The 17332-nt window shown below is 34.7% G+C and overlaps 1 protein-coding gene across 8 annotated transcripts in view; it reads left to right on the top strand.

Moving 5' to 3' along the window:
* Nucleotides 1-17332, top strand: part of KLHL13 (kelch like family member 13) — a 156645-nt gene that overhangs the window by 38232 nt on the left and 101081 nt on the right. The window lies entirely within an intron of this gene.

Here is a 17332-nt window from a genome sequence, read left to right as displayed (position 1 = left end):
TTCCCACAAAATCAGTTCATTCTAACTAAGCATTACATTGTAAGATATTGTAAATTTTCATTTAATGTGTTAGAAAGGGTTGTTTGGCTTTATATTCAAGTAATTTCACTGTAAATTGTTTTAGTGACTTTCTGTAATTGGATATTATCAGAAAGTGAAATTCTTCTTTACTGAAAGAAATGGTCCTCTAATTTATCCTGTTTAAAAGTAGGAGAAAAGTCCACAAATCTTTTCAATGGTAGTTTTGTGACCTTGCGGTTCTTGATCGAAAAGAGATACCTGGGTTCGATTCCTGGCTGCTTTGACATTGCACAAGTTATTTAAGATCTCTGGGTCTCAGGGTCCTCAGGTGAATTTCAGATAATTATATCTACCTTTACTGGTGGTGAGAGTTGGTGGAAATGTACACACTAGTTGCCTAGGAGAGTCCCTGGTTTGTATCATATGCCCAATAATGTACAGTTAATCCTGCGCCAGGATGGGCATCTGGCAATTCTTGATAAGTAATTATAAGTTGAGAAAATTATCTTCTATAATAATTTAAAACATACATGCCATTTTTTATATCATCTCATTTTATTCACAGCAGCATTAAATTATATTGTTGCTGCTGCTACTGCTGCTTTCACTGCTGTCCTTGTAGTTTATTAGGTGAATGAATGGATGGCATGGAACAATGTTGGATAAATATTATTACCCATTTATGAATAGATTGTTAAGGCTTTGAAAGGTAACTGGCCCAAAGTCACACAGCTAGATATTGATTGAGTGAGGACTAGAACCCAGGCTTTGGACTCATCCTGGAAGCAACGAGTAATAATCACCTATTGAAAGTGTGTTTCAATGAAAGAGAGCCAGAAATCAACCCAGTAAAGTCAACATTTAAAAAAGTGTTTGTATACATTGGACATAAATGTAATGCATCATATGGGAAGAGTAAAAATTCTAGGAAGAAGGGCAATACTAGCACTTCCTTCTTTTCTTCTTTTTCCTTATTCCCTAATTGGCCAGTTTGCATTTTTTTTTCTAAGGATAATTCTGAACTTTGTTGAAATTTGGTGAGAGTATTGCTTTTCCTTAGAATCATCAATTTGATACACTACCCTACATCAGTCACCCAACATATAAAAACTTTACTGATGATTTTAACTCCTCTCATCCATCCATCTAGTTAATTAAATCTGTCCACTCTTCTCCACCCTCATTACCAGTGTTTTATTTCCAGCATTCGCTGTCATTCGTCTAGACCGTCCTGACAGTCTGTGAGCTGTTCTCCTTGCCAGCACGCTCTCACTTCCCTGTTGGTTTTCCACCTGTAGTTAGTGCTCCACAATTCCTCCAGTCTGATTTTGACACTGTCCTCACTGTTTCCCAAGTTTTTGCACTTACCTCTTTTATGCTACATTTATCCTCATGTAGAAATCGCATGCAAAAGGCAGAATGAGTGATTGATACTTTCCCTTTATTTATTTTTCAGTTTCCAAAATAATAAGCTGGTTCTTTAGCACCTTCCAAAGATCATCGGTGATCATTCTTAGCGTTATTATGAACTCATGCATTTAAACTTATATGATATGCTTCAATCCTTGCAGGTATTACCCTTCATGATACTCAAAGGAAACAATATTTGGGTAAGGGAAGCTCACTTATGTTGGCTTCAGGGTCCTTCTGACATGGCCCTAGTAGTCTTTGATGGCTTCATTCCTTTTCAGTATAAAATATTCCAGGATCCTTTTGTACATTTTCTGCTCTAGACCCCATAATCAGTCATTTTTAAGATGCAGTCCCTGTTTCTTTTTTTGGAAGGGAATGTTATTTAGATATCAAAATATAGGTGCTTGAAGTATTATGACTACTAGGTGGGTCATTGTTTTAAAGCCTTTCCTGAGTACACAACTACAATTTTTCTTTAAGATAAATGATTTCATGATTTCGTATTGAAATATGACAATTCAAATTTAATTAATCTTATTGATATTACATCTGTATCCCCTTTCAACAAATCCAAAGATTCAGTGATAACCTACATAATTATCATTTTGTTTATCCCACCATATATACAAAACAGCCCGAGAGTAACAACACCAATACTACCGTCAACAACATGGTTATTGGAAGCAATTTACAGTATGTGTGTGTGTGCATGTGTGCACACTTGCACTTATTGGCAGGCCTTTTTGTCCTTAAAGTATATCCCACTAGAGAGGGAGGGTATAGCTCAGTGGTAGAGTGCATGCCTAGCATGCACAAGGTCCTGGTTTCCATCCCCAGTACCTCCATTAAAGATAAATAAATAAATAAATACCTAATTACTCCCCCCCAAAAAAGCATGTCCCACTAGAAATCTACATTTAAGTTCTGTTTTAACATCACTTGAATTATAATTTCTGTTTTTGCAGTTATACGACCAACAGGATACACATTTGGGGCCATTTATTTAATTTTACTTTTGATTTTTAATATTGATTTTTAAATATAATTTCATTTTTGAATTAGATATAATATTTACACACTTCAAAAGTCAAATCTGTGAAAGAAAACATATTCAAAGAAGTCCATCTATTACCTTCCTCTCCTCATATAGGTAACCATCCCTCCACCTTTCTTAGATAAATGATAGTACACTGTACACACTGAGGGTTTTCTGGTTTATTTTTGTTTTGTTTTACTTTGCTTAGGAATATATTCTGGAGATAACCTTGTAGTAGTACCTGGAGATATTTCTCATTCTGTTTTATAGGTGCTTAGTGCTCCACTGTGTATATGTGCAGTGGTTTATTCAACCGGTTGCATGTTGGTGGATACTTGGACTGTTTCTGCTTTTGCAAATAGTGCTGCAACAGATATCCTTGTGTATATAATAAGATCTTAAGTTGGATCTCTAAGAGAATTTCTACTTTAATGAAACTTAAAGACAGCCAGCGTAGTCTATTAATGGAAATATGAAATACCAGGTAGTTAGTTAATGCCTATGTAATTGGCCTTTTCATGATGAGACTGGTTATTGTGGTAGCAGATGATTTGCTTGAGGTTTTTATTCAATTTCCTCATTTGTAATTGGCTATTACTTGCACCTCTCTGCTTCAATGAGATGTCATGAAGATCACATAGGCTTAACATAGCAAAAATCTAAGACTGACATGAACTTATTAAGGACAAAGGATTAACATGGCCCCTACTGTGTTATCCCCTTCTCATACACATTGTGAGAAGAAAACTAAAAAAAGACCTTTTCCCCCCTTATTCCTTTTACCGTTTTGTAAAAATTGCAGTATAGTTGATTTAGAATGTTGTGTTAGTTTCTGTTGTACAGCACAGTGATTCAGTTATATACACACACGCATATGTATTCTTTTTCATTCTTTTCCATTATAGGTTATTACAAGATTGAATATAGTTCCCTGTACTCTACAGTAGGACCTTGTTGGTCTTTCTTTTTTCTCTTACAATTTTTTTTTGAAGTACGGTCAGTTACAATGTGTCAGTTTCTGGTGTATATCACAATGTCCCAGTCATGCATATACATACATATATTCATTTTCGTATATAGTTTCTAAGCCCTTTGGTTAAAGCTTTTTTGAGCAAACTGGTTTTTGTCCTTCGTAGAGCAGATAGAGTATTAAACACAAGTGTCTGTGAACTCTTGCCCATGCTAGTGATGGGAGGTTGGGCCTCTGTGCTGGGGTGGCTCTAGGTGTCTCAGCTGCACTGCTGGCCATCTCCCTGTCGTCTGGAGATCAGGAGGCTTTCAAGTATGAGTCCTGAACTTTGAAGAGAGATGGAAGTTCTAAATACAAGCTGTGGTGTTCTGGACACTTGCATTGAATTTTGTTTTTTCTCTTCTAAATACTAAGCCAAACCAAAGCCTTACACCTGTTTTTTGGGGTTTTTTTTTTTTTACTGTTAGTAATATAAAATTCAGGAAAGAAGGGAGAAATATTTTCATTGGAAATATTAGAAAAAGTTTTTATGTGTATTTCTGTAAGTAAATATGTAAACAATTGTAAACGTTTTGTTTTCTGTTCTGTTGGGGGTGGATGGAGTAGTGGTTGGAAATGGTAAGTAATAAAAATATTTCACAAAGTCATTTCTTGTTTTTTTCCAGTAATCTCTCTTCACTCTTAGAGAGGAACTTGTGAAACTGTATTCATAGGGCAGACTCTAAACTTCAAAGCCACCCTCCCTGGCTGTTTTTAGATCTCATGGTTTGGCCCTACTAGCAGGTATTTCCTCAAACTAGGGCTGTTAGATTTAGCAAATAAAAACACGGGATGCCCAGATAATTTGAATTTCAGGTAAAGAACAACTAATTTTTTTAGTGTAAGGGAATTCCATGCAATATTGTCAACATCCATTTAACAAGTCAGGGGCCTTTGAGTGATATTAACTGATGCCATCATGCACCGACTTCTCTTGACTAGCGGTCCCTTCTCAAGTTGTCCTTCCAGTTTTGCTTACACTGCCCATGTTGTCATGAGTCAGTGTTTTGATATGAAACAAACCTCTTTATGCCATTTGTGCTGGTTACTGTGATTACATTATTTGAATACTACAGTCACCATGCTAGTGGTGTGAAAAGAGAACTATTTCTAAGAAAAGAAAGTTGAGTGTATTGGGATGACTCCTGAAATTTCAGGGACCCGTTTCCATGCTTAAAATTTAAAAAGCTCTCAGTAGGTATGCATGAGACCCCTGCAGTGCCCTGCCAAGCCATTCTGGAGCCTGGAGAAATTTTTTTTTTAAATTGGCCATATTGATGATGTCTTTATTTGAAATACTGATTTTTTTGTTCATTATGGGTTTTCTGTGTTCATTTAGATTTTTTAAAAACAAGTTTATTGAGATTTAATTGATACTATAGGATTCATCCATTGAAAATGTACAGTTCCATAATTTTTAGTAAATTCACAGATATATTCAAATATTGCCACAGGCAATTTTGGTATATTTTTATCTCCAGAAAAAGAAACCCCTGCCCTTTAGATAACACCATCTCCTTCAGCCCTAAGCAACTCCTAAGCTACTTCCTGGCTCTGTAGTTTGCCCAATTCTGAACATTTCATATGAATGGAATCATATAATATGTTACCTTTTTTAACTGGCTAATTTTTAAGTTAGTGTAATGTTTTCAGCAGTCATCTATGTTGTAGCATCAATCAGTACATCCTCTTTACGGCTGAATGATATTCCATTATGTGGCTATAACACGTTTTGCTTATTCATTCATTCATTAGAGTTGTTCCCTATTTTTGGCTATTTTGAATAGTGCTGCTATGAACATGCATGTAAAAATTTTTTTGGTCAACTGTTTTCAAATCTTTTGGGTATGTTTGGAACGGATGTGCAAGTCATATGGTAATTCTATGTTCAACTTATTTAAGAACTGACCACCTGTATTCCACAGAAACTGCACCATTTTACAAAAATTTCCACCAACATTGCACAAGGTTTCCAATTTCTCCATACCCTTGCCAGCATTCATTATTACCTGGTTTTGTTTTGTTTTTCATAATACCCATCCTAATGGGTGAGAAGTAATATTTCAGTGTGGATTTGATTTGCATTTTGCTATTGATTAGTGATGTTGAGCATCTTTTCAAAAATAAAAAAAAATTTAATACCATTTTAAATGTTACTTTCCATTTACAGTTATTACAAAATGTTGACTCTATTCCCTGTGTTGTACAATACATCCTTGTAGCCTCTCTTACTCCCGGTAATTTGTACCTCCCACACCCCATCCCTATGTTGCCCCTCCCCTTCCCATAACCACTAGTTTGTTCTCTATGTCTGTGAGTCTGCTTCTCTTTTCTTATATTCACTAGTTTGTTGTATTTTTTAGATTCCACATATAACTGACCTTAACTGAGGTTTTTTTTTATTGTTGTTGAGGTGGAGTTCTGTATATTAATCCCTTGTCAGACATACGATTTGCAAACATTTTCCCCCATTCTGTAGATTGTCTTTTCACTTTTCTTTTCAATGTGCTTTGATATGCAGAAATTTTTAATTTTGATGAAGTTCAGATTATCTGTATTTTTTTTTTGTTGCTTGTGCTTTTGGTGTCATATTTAAGAATCCTTTGCCAGAACTAGGGACATAATGATTTACCCCTCTGTTTTATCATTTTAACATTTAGGGTTTTGATCCATTTTAGTTACTTTTTGTATATAGTATAAAATAAGGGTCCAACTTCATTCTTTTGCATATGGCTATACAGTTGTGCTTAGTGCCATTTGTTGACAAGATTATCCGTTCCCTATTTAATGATCTTGGCACCCTTGTCAAAAATCAGTTGACCATATATACCTGGCTTTATTTCTGGATATCAGTTTTATTCTATTTATCTATATGTCTCTTTTTGTGCCAGCACCACACTGTTTTATTACCATTGCTTTGTTTTGTTTTTTTTTTTGATTGAAGTATAGTTGATTTATAATGTTGTGTTAGTCTCTGGTGTACAGCACAGTGATTCAGTTATACACATACATATATTCCTTTTCATATTCTTTTTCATTATAAGCTATTACAAGGTACTAAATACAGTTCCCTGTGCTATACAGTAGGACCTTATTGTTTTATAGTAGTTAATACCTGCAAATCCCAACCTCCCAATTTATCCCTCTACCCGCTTTTGCCTTGTAATAAGTTTTTTTCTTATTTTTTTTTTTAGACCCCATCCTCTCTTTGTAATGAGTTTTAAAATTAGGAAGTTTGAGTCTTCACACGTTATTCTTCTTTTTCAAGGTTGCTTTGGCTATGCTAGGTCCCTTGCAATTTCATAGGAATTTTGGAATCAGCTAGACAGTTTCTACAAAGAAGTCACTTAGGATTCTGATAGGGATTATGTTAAATCTTCAGATTAGTTTGGGGAGCCCTGCCATCTTACTGGATGTTTTTTCAGCAGTGTTTTGTAGTTTTCAGAGTATGTTTTGTGCTTATGTTAAATTTATTCCAAAGTATTCTTTTCTTTTGCATGCTACTATTAATAAAATTGTTTTCTTAATTCCATTTTATATTGTTTATTGCAAGTGTTTAGAAGTACAATTGATTTTTGTGTATTGAAATTGTATCCTGTAACCTTGCTGAACTCATTTATTAATTGTAATAGTCTTTTACCGAATTCCATAGGATTTTCTATATGTAAGCTCATGTCATCTGCTAATTGAGAGAGTTTCATTGCCTTCTTTCCAACATGGATGCCTTTTATTTCTTTTTCTCTACTTAATGCCCTGGCTACTACTTCGAGGACATTGTTGAATAGAAATGGTGGGAGCAGGTACCCTTGTCTTGTTCCCAATTCTATAGGGCAAGCATCCAATCTTTCATTATTAACTATTGCATTAAATTAGCATTTATCTTAATTATTGGGTTTGTGGAAACTCCTTAAAATTTGAGCCTGAGGTGTAACTCAGTTCACCTCAGTCCTGGACCTAAAGTTTTCAACGGTTTGGAGGAAGTTGTAAAACCGCCTAAGGATTCTGAACTCATATTGCTGTGCAGGTGGCTTTATTTTCTCTTTCTGTTTTCAGAAGAACTAATCTATACATCATGGTTTACACATCCATTGTTTTAGGTGAGATTAATTTATGGACTAAGATGTCATGATCCAATTGGCAGACCTGTATACAAAGAAAAGCTTTGTCTCTAGGTCAAATAATATGGCCAATTACAAATGATTCCTATTTTAGCTTTTTTGATTCATCAATGAACTTCAGACTTAACTATATCCCATAATATGACTTTATACTATGGATAGGAAAGATTGTAGAAAGTATAGAGCTACCTCCACTTCCCTTCCTACCTTCTTTCATTTTAAGTTTGCTGACTTACCTTTTAGGGACCCAGGAAAACTATTATCTTTGTCCAAACCTGCATGTTCTGTGTACTGCCTTGAATCCCTTGCACAGTATAAGTTCAGTGACCTAATTAGTAAATTGGAGACTATGTTGGAAACGGTTTTGTCTGGAATGTTGGCTTTCTGTGGAGTTGTGATTAGTGAATTGTCACTTAATGGCTTTTTTTTTTTTTACTGTGTTTGAAAATCACTTACTAAAAAGAGATAAAACTCTAGTAAATGGACTATACTAACTGTGATCAGACCAGGTTTTTATTGTTATTTTTCATTTAATTGACTCATGCTGATTATGAATGAATGAATGGGGTGTTTTAACAGTATTGTATCTTTTTAAAAGGAAATTCTTTGTCTTTTCAATTTAGCCTTGAAGAATATGCTAAATCTTTAAGAAAATAGATTACAATTAAATACTCACTTTTTTCCCAAGATTAATTGTGGTATATAAATTACTGTGGGTCTTAATTAAAGAAGGTTCTTAATTTAATATAAATAGCTGATCATGTGGGTAAATTTAATATATTCTTCTTGTTCACAATAACAATTATATATGATGATATATATAAATGTATAAAATATGTAAATGAGTAGACTTTTAAAAATTATAATCTGTTTGAAGTTTTCAAATTTTTCACATAAAAATTTTGTTCGAAATAGAGCCAAAGGACAAGCATCTTCTATTCATATTGACCTAAGTTATTTTGGGGGAATGATTAATACTTTTTCTTTCTAAAGAAATGCTATACTGAGTTTATCACTGGGAAGAAATACCTTCATTTCTTTTTGCTATTATTTAGATTTTGCTTAGTGTTTAAAGCATGGACTCAGATTTCAACTATAGATTGATTTGAAAACCAGAATCCTTCAGCTTAAAGGCCTCTGGTGCAAAGGCAATAAAATGATTCAATCTTTACTTTTATAATACTAGAAACATATAATGTAATAAAAACTCTGCATTGCATCTAGATTTTTCAAGAGTCATTAGAACCTGATTATCCTGTTGGATTGGAGATACAAGCATTTTTGTTTTAAGATAGCTTATGAATTTCATTTTGCTTGGGTAAACAGCTTTCTGGTAAGGTGATTACTGTAATATAAAACCACTTAAGGATTTTACCCTTTGGAACATGGAAGACAAATTGAATTTTGGCCTGCTAGCATGGGGATGGGAAAAAAACAACAACCTTCACCTTTTTGCTTAGAATTACCCCAAATTGGAAGCTTTAATAAATGAGCCCACTTAATTGCCTTCCCCAGTAAAATGTGCAAGTTTTTACCTTCCCTGATTTTCTGTATAGATTTCATTAAAAAGTTTTTTTGTAAGCCTTTTTCTCCTTTCTCATTCATTGTCTTTCTCCCTCTTTCTCTTTTTTAAAAAAATTGAGGTATAATTGACTTACAACATTATGTTAATTTCAGTTATGCAACACAAGGAATCTATATTTGTATATATTGCAAAACGATCACCTCAGTAAGACTAGTTAACATCCACCACTGTACATAGTTACACACTTTTTTTTTTCCTGGTGATGGGAGCTTTTAAGATTTACTCTCAGCAAATTTCAAATGCAATACAGTATTATTAACTATAGCCACCATGCTGTACATTACATTATCTTTTTCTTGTTTGTAATTTTTAGTGGAGATACAGAATTCTTCATGGTAAGTAGGACCTAAGAGGTATCTTATTATCTCTTTTTTTTAATTGAGTTATAATCAGTTTACAATGTTGTGTCAATTTCTGGTGTACAGTACAATTTTTCAGTCATACATGAATATACATATATTCATTTTCATATTCTTATTCACCATGAGTTATTATCTTTTGAAGGTAAAAATGTGGAAAACAGTATGGAGATTTCTCAAAAAACTAAAAATAGAATTACCATATGACTCAGCCATTCCACTTCTGTATATATATCTAATTTGACAAGATACATGCACCCCACTATTCATTGCAGCATTATTTAGAATAACCAAGATATGGAAGCAACTTAAGTTTCCATCAACAAGTAAATGGATAAAGAAGAGGTGGTATACACACACACACACACACACACACACTCACACACACACACAGGAATATTATTCAGCCATAAAAACGAATGAAATTTTTGCCATTTACAGCAACATGAATGGACTTGGAGAGTACTGTGCTTAGTGAAATAAATCAGACAAAGAAAGACAAATGCTACATGATATCACTTATGTGTGGAATCTGAAAAAATACAACAAACTAGTGAATATAATAAAAAAGAGAGACTCACAATATAGGGAACAAACTAGTGGTTACCAGTGGGGAAAGGGAAGAGAGGAGGGGCAAGATTGGGGTAAGGTATTAAGAGATACAGAGTCTCATGTATAAAATAAATAAGTTGCAAGGATATATTATACAGCACAGGGAATATAACTAATATTTTATAATAACTATAAATGGAGTATAACCTTTAAAATTTTTGAATCACTGTGTTGTACTCCTGAAACATATAATATTATACATCAACTATTATCTCAATAAAAGCACTTTTTAATGTGGAAAAGAACAATAATGTGTCTTTTACATAGCTGTGGATTCTCTTGGTTTCTCTCTGTCTCTGACACACACACAAACAAATTGAGAGTGATCATCTTTTTTTCATGCTTATTCTGTTTGGTGTTATTCTTCTATGAAAGGACTGTTCAAATACTTGCTCACTGGGTTGCTCATCTCTGTCAGTGATTTTTGGGGGAATACTTTATGTATGATGAGCATAAACTTTTGCCTGTTATATTTGTTGCAGATCTCTCTCCTACTTCCATCTTCTAAGTATGTTTATGGTGTGTTGCACTATATAAAATTGTGAGTTTTTTTCTTTTTACTAACAAACTTATAGATCAATTTTATTTTCTATATGACTTCTGTGTTTTGTGTCAGCCCTTGGAAAGATTTTTTTTTATACCTTATTAAAATATATTCTCTCCCATTCAGTAGGTTGCCTTTTTTTTTTTTTTTTTGGTTGATAGCTTACTTTGCTATGCAAAAACTTTTAAGTTTGATTAGATCATGTTTGTTTATTTTTGCTTTTGTTTCCACTTTCTGTGGAGACACATCCAAAAAAATACCCCTAAGACCAAGAAGGAATGTACTGCCTCTGGTTTCTCCTAGCTTAATGATTTAATATCCAAAATGTATAAAGAAGTCATAAAGCTCAATATCAGAAAAACAACTGAATTAAAAAATGGCCAGAGGACCTCAATAGCATTTTTCCAAAACAGACATTTAGACTACCAGCAGGTACATGAAAAGATGATCAACGTCACTAGTCATCAGGGAAATGCAAATCAAAACCACAATGAGATATCATCTTATACCTGTCAGAATGATTATCATCAGAACAACAAGAGATAATAAGTGTTGGTGAGGATGTAGACGTAAGGGAGCCCTCATGTACTGTTCGTGGGAATGTAAATTGGTGCAGCCACTATGGAGGACAGTATGGAGATTCTTCAAAAAATTAAAAATATAACAGCCACAAGATCCAGATCCAGCAATTCCACTCATAGATATTTATCTAAAGAAAACGAAAACACTGATTCGAAAAGATACGTGCAGTCCAATGTTCATAGAGTATTATTCACAATAGCCAAGACATGGAAGCATCCTACATTTCCATCCACAGATGAATAAATAAAGAAGATGTGGAGTATATATACACAATGAGGTATTAGTCATAAAAAAGAATGAAATTTTGCAATTTGTGACAACATGGATGGTCCTGGAGGGAATTACGCGAAGTGAAATAAATCAGACAGAAAAAGTGAAATACAGTATGTTTTCACTCATATATGGAATCTAAAAAATAAAACAAACACACAAATATCACAAAACAGAAACAGACTCATAGATAGAGAACAAGCTAGTGGTTACGAGGACAGGGGGTAGAGCCAGGAGAAAAATAGATGAAGGGGATTAAGATGTACAAACTAAGAAGTATAAAATAAGTAAGCTGCAAGGATGTAATGTACAGCAGAGGAAATATAGTCAATATTTTATAATAACTTAGTATGAGGTGTATTCTATAAACATATCAAGTTACTGTGTTATACACCTAAAACTAATACAATGTTGTAAGTTAACTATACTTCAAGTAAAAACAAAGGAGGACATAAAATTGTAATTTGAATGTGTTAATTGTAATTTGAATGTGAACCTTAAACAAGAAAAAAATGTCCTCCTTTATAGTCTTCTACTACCTTCACAATTTTATTTTTTCCTGTTTAGATATTTAATCCATCTGGGATGTATATGTATGATAGAGGTAGGATTTTAATTTTTTCTCATTAATGTATCTACTTTCCTCAAACCTGTTTGCTGGGAAGTTGATCTTTTTTGCTAATAATTGTGACTACCACATCCACCATAGTTAATGGCCATATTTATTTTGATCTGTTTTTGGAGTCTATACTGTTGATCCTTCTCTCTCTTCCCATATTAGAACCACACTGTATGGTTACTCTACCTTAATGGTACATCAAGTGGGAAAGTTGTTTTTTTCCCTCCTTATTTTTTAAAAAAATATTTGGGCAATTTTTATGTGTTCACTTCTCCCAATGAACTGTAGATTTAACAAGCAAAATGTCCATCCCCCCCCCCAAAATATTCTGACTCTTTGCTAATTTGATTGGAATTGCATTGCATTTCTATATGAATTTTGAGAAAAATTTGCATCTTTATGATTTTAAGTTTTTCTGTTCTTCAACATTGTGTGTGTGTGTGTCTGTCTGTCTCTGTGTCCATGTATCCATTTATTCAGGTCCTTTGTCATCAGTAAAATTTTATTCTTTTATAAATACTTCACATTTCTTCTTAAGCTTCATCCTAGTTATTTTATAAATTTGGTTGAATTACAAAACATCTGTGTCTTTGGGAAATGCTGTTCCTGTAGTGGGCATCTTACTGAGTTAGTTTTCCAATTAATTCTTCTGGACTTTTTACAGAAACTTCCATGTTATCTGTAAATCTTAGTTCTTCAAGTGTATCCATGATCTAGCAGCAGCAGCATCCTTCTTGAACTTGTTCGTAAAACGAATTCTCTGGACCTATCCATCATCAACTGGCTGGGGTGGGTCCCAGCAATCTGTTCACTTTGCTCTCCAGGGAACCCTGATACATACTCAAGTGTAAGGGTCACTGATGTAAATAAAAAATTTTATGTTTTTCGTTCGCATATCTTTATTTCTCACCTTTTTTTTTTTCAAGGTGTGTGTGTAGCAGAGTTCACACTCTGTTATGTAGAGTGGATTATGTAGAATGAACTGAAGAGGCTGAGACAAATTGCCAACTTTCCAGAGTAAGACTGGGAAGGGGAATGATGAGAAATTATTCCTTAACCCGGTGGTGGGGAGGGGGGGGCTCAGAGGGAGGTTGATTGAGTGAGAGAGATTAAATATATAATTTAGGTTAAGGATTTTGGTGGGTGGCAGAGAGAGGTATGATTCAAAGTGAGACATAACTATAATGTCACTCCTATAGATAAGAGCTATAAACATTGTGACATTGCAAGAAATGAAGGCAGCAAAGCTTGGCTGTTGACACTTAATGTCTATTAGGTGGAGTTTAGCACTTGTTATAAGAGGGCAACAACTCTTAGAAAATCAGATAGAATTGCATTAATACAAGGTAATAACTTCAACATTGGTAAAAAGACGAATGATGCCATTAGCCAACAATATATCCCAAAGGCATTCCTAAAGCCTACAATGAGTGTCCACTTGGAAAGGGACTTCCAGTGGATCATATGGAAGGAGGAAGGAGTGGTATCGTTGCAGCAAGTGGTGGGACTGCATGGTGTCGGTGTGTGGTGTATGCCTGGATCAATAAAGAGCGAGATGGTAGGAACCACTTGGGGCAGATGGCCTCGGTGACTGTAGCAAGAGAAGTCAAATTGTTGAGAAGAGTGTGTCAGCCACCTTGGCAGCTGACCAGGGAAAAGGGAGAAACTTGTGGAACATGGGGATCCAGTGTTTTTGGTCAGAGGAAGCCAGGCAGGCTGATCTCTTACATAAAAGATGTGTCGTCAACTCAGCTGTCACTGCAACTGTTTGTACAGCGCGACTGTTATTGTTCAGAGCATTGCACGTCTTGTTAGGGGCGTGTATGTGGGATATTCGACATCGTCCTAGCTGGTTTTAGGAGCATGGTGTCTGTCTTGTGTGAAAGCTGCACGATAGTCTGTGACATTCAGAACATTTGCAGAACAAACTATTTCTCAATGAATACAATTCTGTTTCTTAAATTCAAGATTTTGTCATTTCAAAATGATTTTGATTTTTTTAGTGATGCTGCTATATATAACTTGATTTAGAGAAATGCAATTATGTACAATTTTTCTACATTTTGCACTCTTTTGATTTTGGAGTGTTTAGCACTTTTCACTGATCTTTTCCGTCAGCTTTCTTTTCCTATCACAGCATTTATCAAAATTTTAGTTGAAGGCAGATGATTATAGAAACTCTTAAAATGTCTCTTATATAACATCAGTTTAGTTCATAAGCAGGGCTTTCCTTACATGGTGTGAAATTAGTTAGGCATATCTCAAATCTCATTATTTTTAAAGCTGGGATAAGATAGGAAAGAGAGACTGTGGGTTTTAATTAAATGCTAAGTCTTAAACTGGAATCTCCATGTGAAATATTATCTAACTATATGACCGGTGGTTTAGAAATACTAGATTTGTGAATTACTTTAAATGCTTAAGAGTAAAATTGGTTGAACTTATGCAAGATACCTTAGCTATCAGAAACAGTCTTGTCAGTTTTATTTCCTGTGATCTAAGTCGAATATTTTAAAGGCAAAACCACAATTAGGTTTTTGTCAGGTGTGTGCTCTGAGTAATGATTAGTTTCCCCTTTATTCATCAGAGTATTTATGGCCGAGCAGAAGTGTGTCTTTTTAATTACAGTGTGTGTCTGGTTATATATCTGTCCTGCCTTTTTTTTTTTTTTTAAATGCTGGCCTTTATAAGTCATGTCTTGTATGCTTCTGTATATAGCTCCTAGTTTAAGGCAGACATAATATATCATACTTTTTTGTTTCTTTTTTATTAAAATATTTCAAACGTAGAAGTCCAGAGGCCAATGTAACACTCATATAACCCCCATTTAGCTAACCTTTTGCCATTTTTGTTTCAGATCCTTAGCAAAATGTTAGATAGGGGTGCAGCTCCTAGTGTCTCCCTCCCCAGTTACTTCCTCTCCCTTCCTCTTGTGAGGTAACTACCATCCCAAATTTATCCTTCCCACGAGTGTTTTTATGCTTTTCCTCTGCGTGTAAGTGTGTGTCTGTATCTATATATCAATATGCTATCGTCCTATGCATTTTTGAAATTTATTCCATAACATTGTACTTCTTCAGTTTACACTTTTAGTGTAATGCTTTTCAGATTTGCCTTCTCTAGTATCTCCCGTCATGAAAACAAAATAAAATAAAACATTATCTACTTCCACCCTGTATCCCCCTCGATCCACCACCTACTTCTCTGCTCCTTCTTAAAGCACTTCTCTTCATAAGAGTTGTGTGTGCTTGTTTCCTCTCTTTTCATTCTCTCTTGAACCCGCAATAATGAGCCTTGTCTCCACCATTCCATGTCAACCCCTCCATGTCATGTTCCTCCATGGAACTGGACCTCCATGTCTTGTTCCACGTCCAGTGACCTCCATGTTACCACGTCTCCTTTTTCCATTCGTCACTTACCCTCTCAGCAGCATCTGATGCACTTGGTCGCTCCTTTCTTCGAGTTACACTTTAGTTACCTTCTAGATTGCGACACCTCCCTAGTTTTCCTGCTACCTCACGGCTACTCTTTCTTACACCTTTGTCTGGATTCTCTTTCTCTCTCTCTCTTTTTTTTTTTTGGACTAAATTGAACAGAAAAGGATAGAATGTAAAGGAGAACATCTCTCCCTGCATCCCCCCAAACCCATATTCCCTCTGACTAAGTAAACACATAAACAGGCTTCATTTGTATGTGCATGTGTGTGTAAACTCATAGGTAGAAACAGTGCCTCATTTTAAATTGCAATTATTTGTTAACGATTTGTATTTTATGTGCACTTTCTGTTTATATTATTTGCTCACTTTTACTATAGAGTTTTATTGGTTTTATTGACCCAGTGTGTATTTTTGTGAGTATAAATGAGTATAAATTAAAATCATTAAGTCTTTGTTGTCTGCCATGTGTATTGTGAATTTTTTTTCCTGGTTTATCAAATGCCATTTGACTTTGTGATATTTTTGAAGCACAGAGTTCTCCAATCAGATTTAACAGTTTTTTCTTTACGGTCCCTTGTTTCTGGATGCTGCCTATGTTCTCCACTGAGTGATTATAAATAATTTCACTTGGGTTTTATTTGGTACTATTTCAAAGTTTCCTTTTTTTACCTTTAAATCTTTGATGCTTTTGGAATTTAGTGTATGATGTGAAGTAGTGTATAACTTACTTATTTTTGTAAATGACTACCAGCTTGTCCCCCAATCATTTAATCATCTCTGTTTCTCTCACTCCTTTGAAGACCACCTTCATGATAGAGTAATTCTCTGATGTATTTGGGTCCCTCACAAGTCCTTAAAAAAATTTATTTATTTTTGTTTTATTTTTCACACCACTGCACTCAATGAAGTACTCTTGAAAACAGGTCCTCAGTAACTTCATAGCTGTCAGATCATTTAGTGTATCTTACTTGGTCTGGGCAGAACTTGAAACAACTGAATACCCTCCAACCTCTCTTCTTCTGAACTACCCTTCTTCTTTTTGCTTTTATCTCATAGTTCTCTTAGTTTCCCTCCTACCTATTGTCTCGCTTCTTTGCTAGCTTGCCTTCCTCTGTTTCTTGCACAACAGTGTTCTCCGGGTTCACATCTTTTCTTGGCAAAGAGTAATATTTCCCAGTCTCATCACCTGAGCTATTACTTAACTAGCTAAATATTTCTGTATCTTCATTTCTACTCCCAACCTAAATGTAGACCTATATTTCCCATTGTCTATTATAGATACTATATGATATGCCCTGGTTACTTCAGTATGTCTGTACAAACCACTGTGCTCCTTCTTTTCAACATTTTTCCTTTTTTCTATACCCTACCTCACTTGATATCATCACCATCAACCCTCTGTTACCTAAATAGATTTTGTCTTCTCCCTTTAAAAGCCATCAGTGATCTGTCATAAGGCCTAATTTTTCCTGTCTATCCCCCAAGTCCTTGTCCGTACTCTCATTTCATGCCTTGACTTTCAAAGTAGATTCTCACTGGTCTCCATACTTCCGATCTTTCTGCCTCTGATCCACCCCCAACATTGCAGGCCGTGTTAATTTTCTAATACAGATATCATACAAACTTCCTGGTTAAAAACAGTTGCTTTCATCTATATCCTGCATAAATTGATCATATACATTTACTTCCTTTCTCTTCCTAACTCCATTAAAGTGAGAGTAAAGAAA

The sequence above is a fragment of the Camelus ferus genome, chromosome X, assembly GCF_009834535.1.
Source record: "Camelus ferus isolate YT-003-E chromosome X, BCGSAC_Cfer_1.0, whole genome shotgun sequence".
NCBI classification, from domain to species: domain Eukaryota; kingdom Metazoa; phylum Chordata; class Mammalia; order Artiodactyla; family Camelidae; genus Camelus; species Camelus ferus.
The sequence above is the reverse complement of the archived record's forward strand: the minus strand, read 5'-3'. Positions and strand labels throughout refer to the sequence as shown.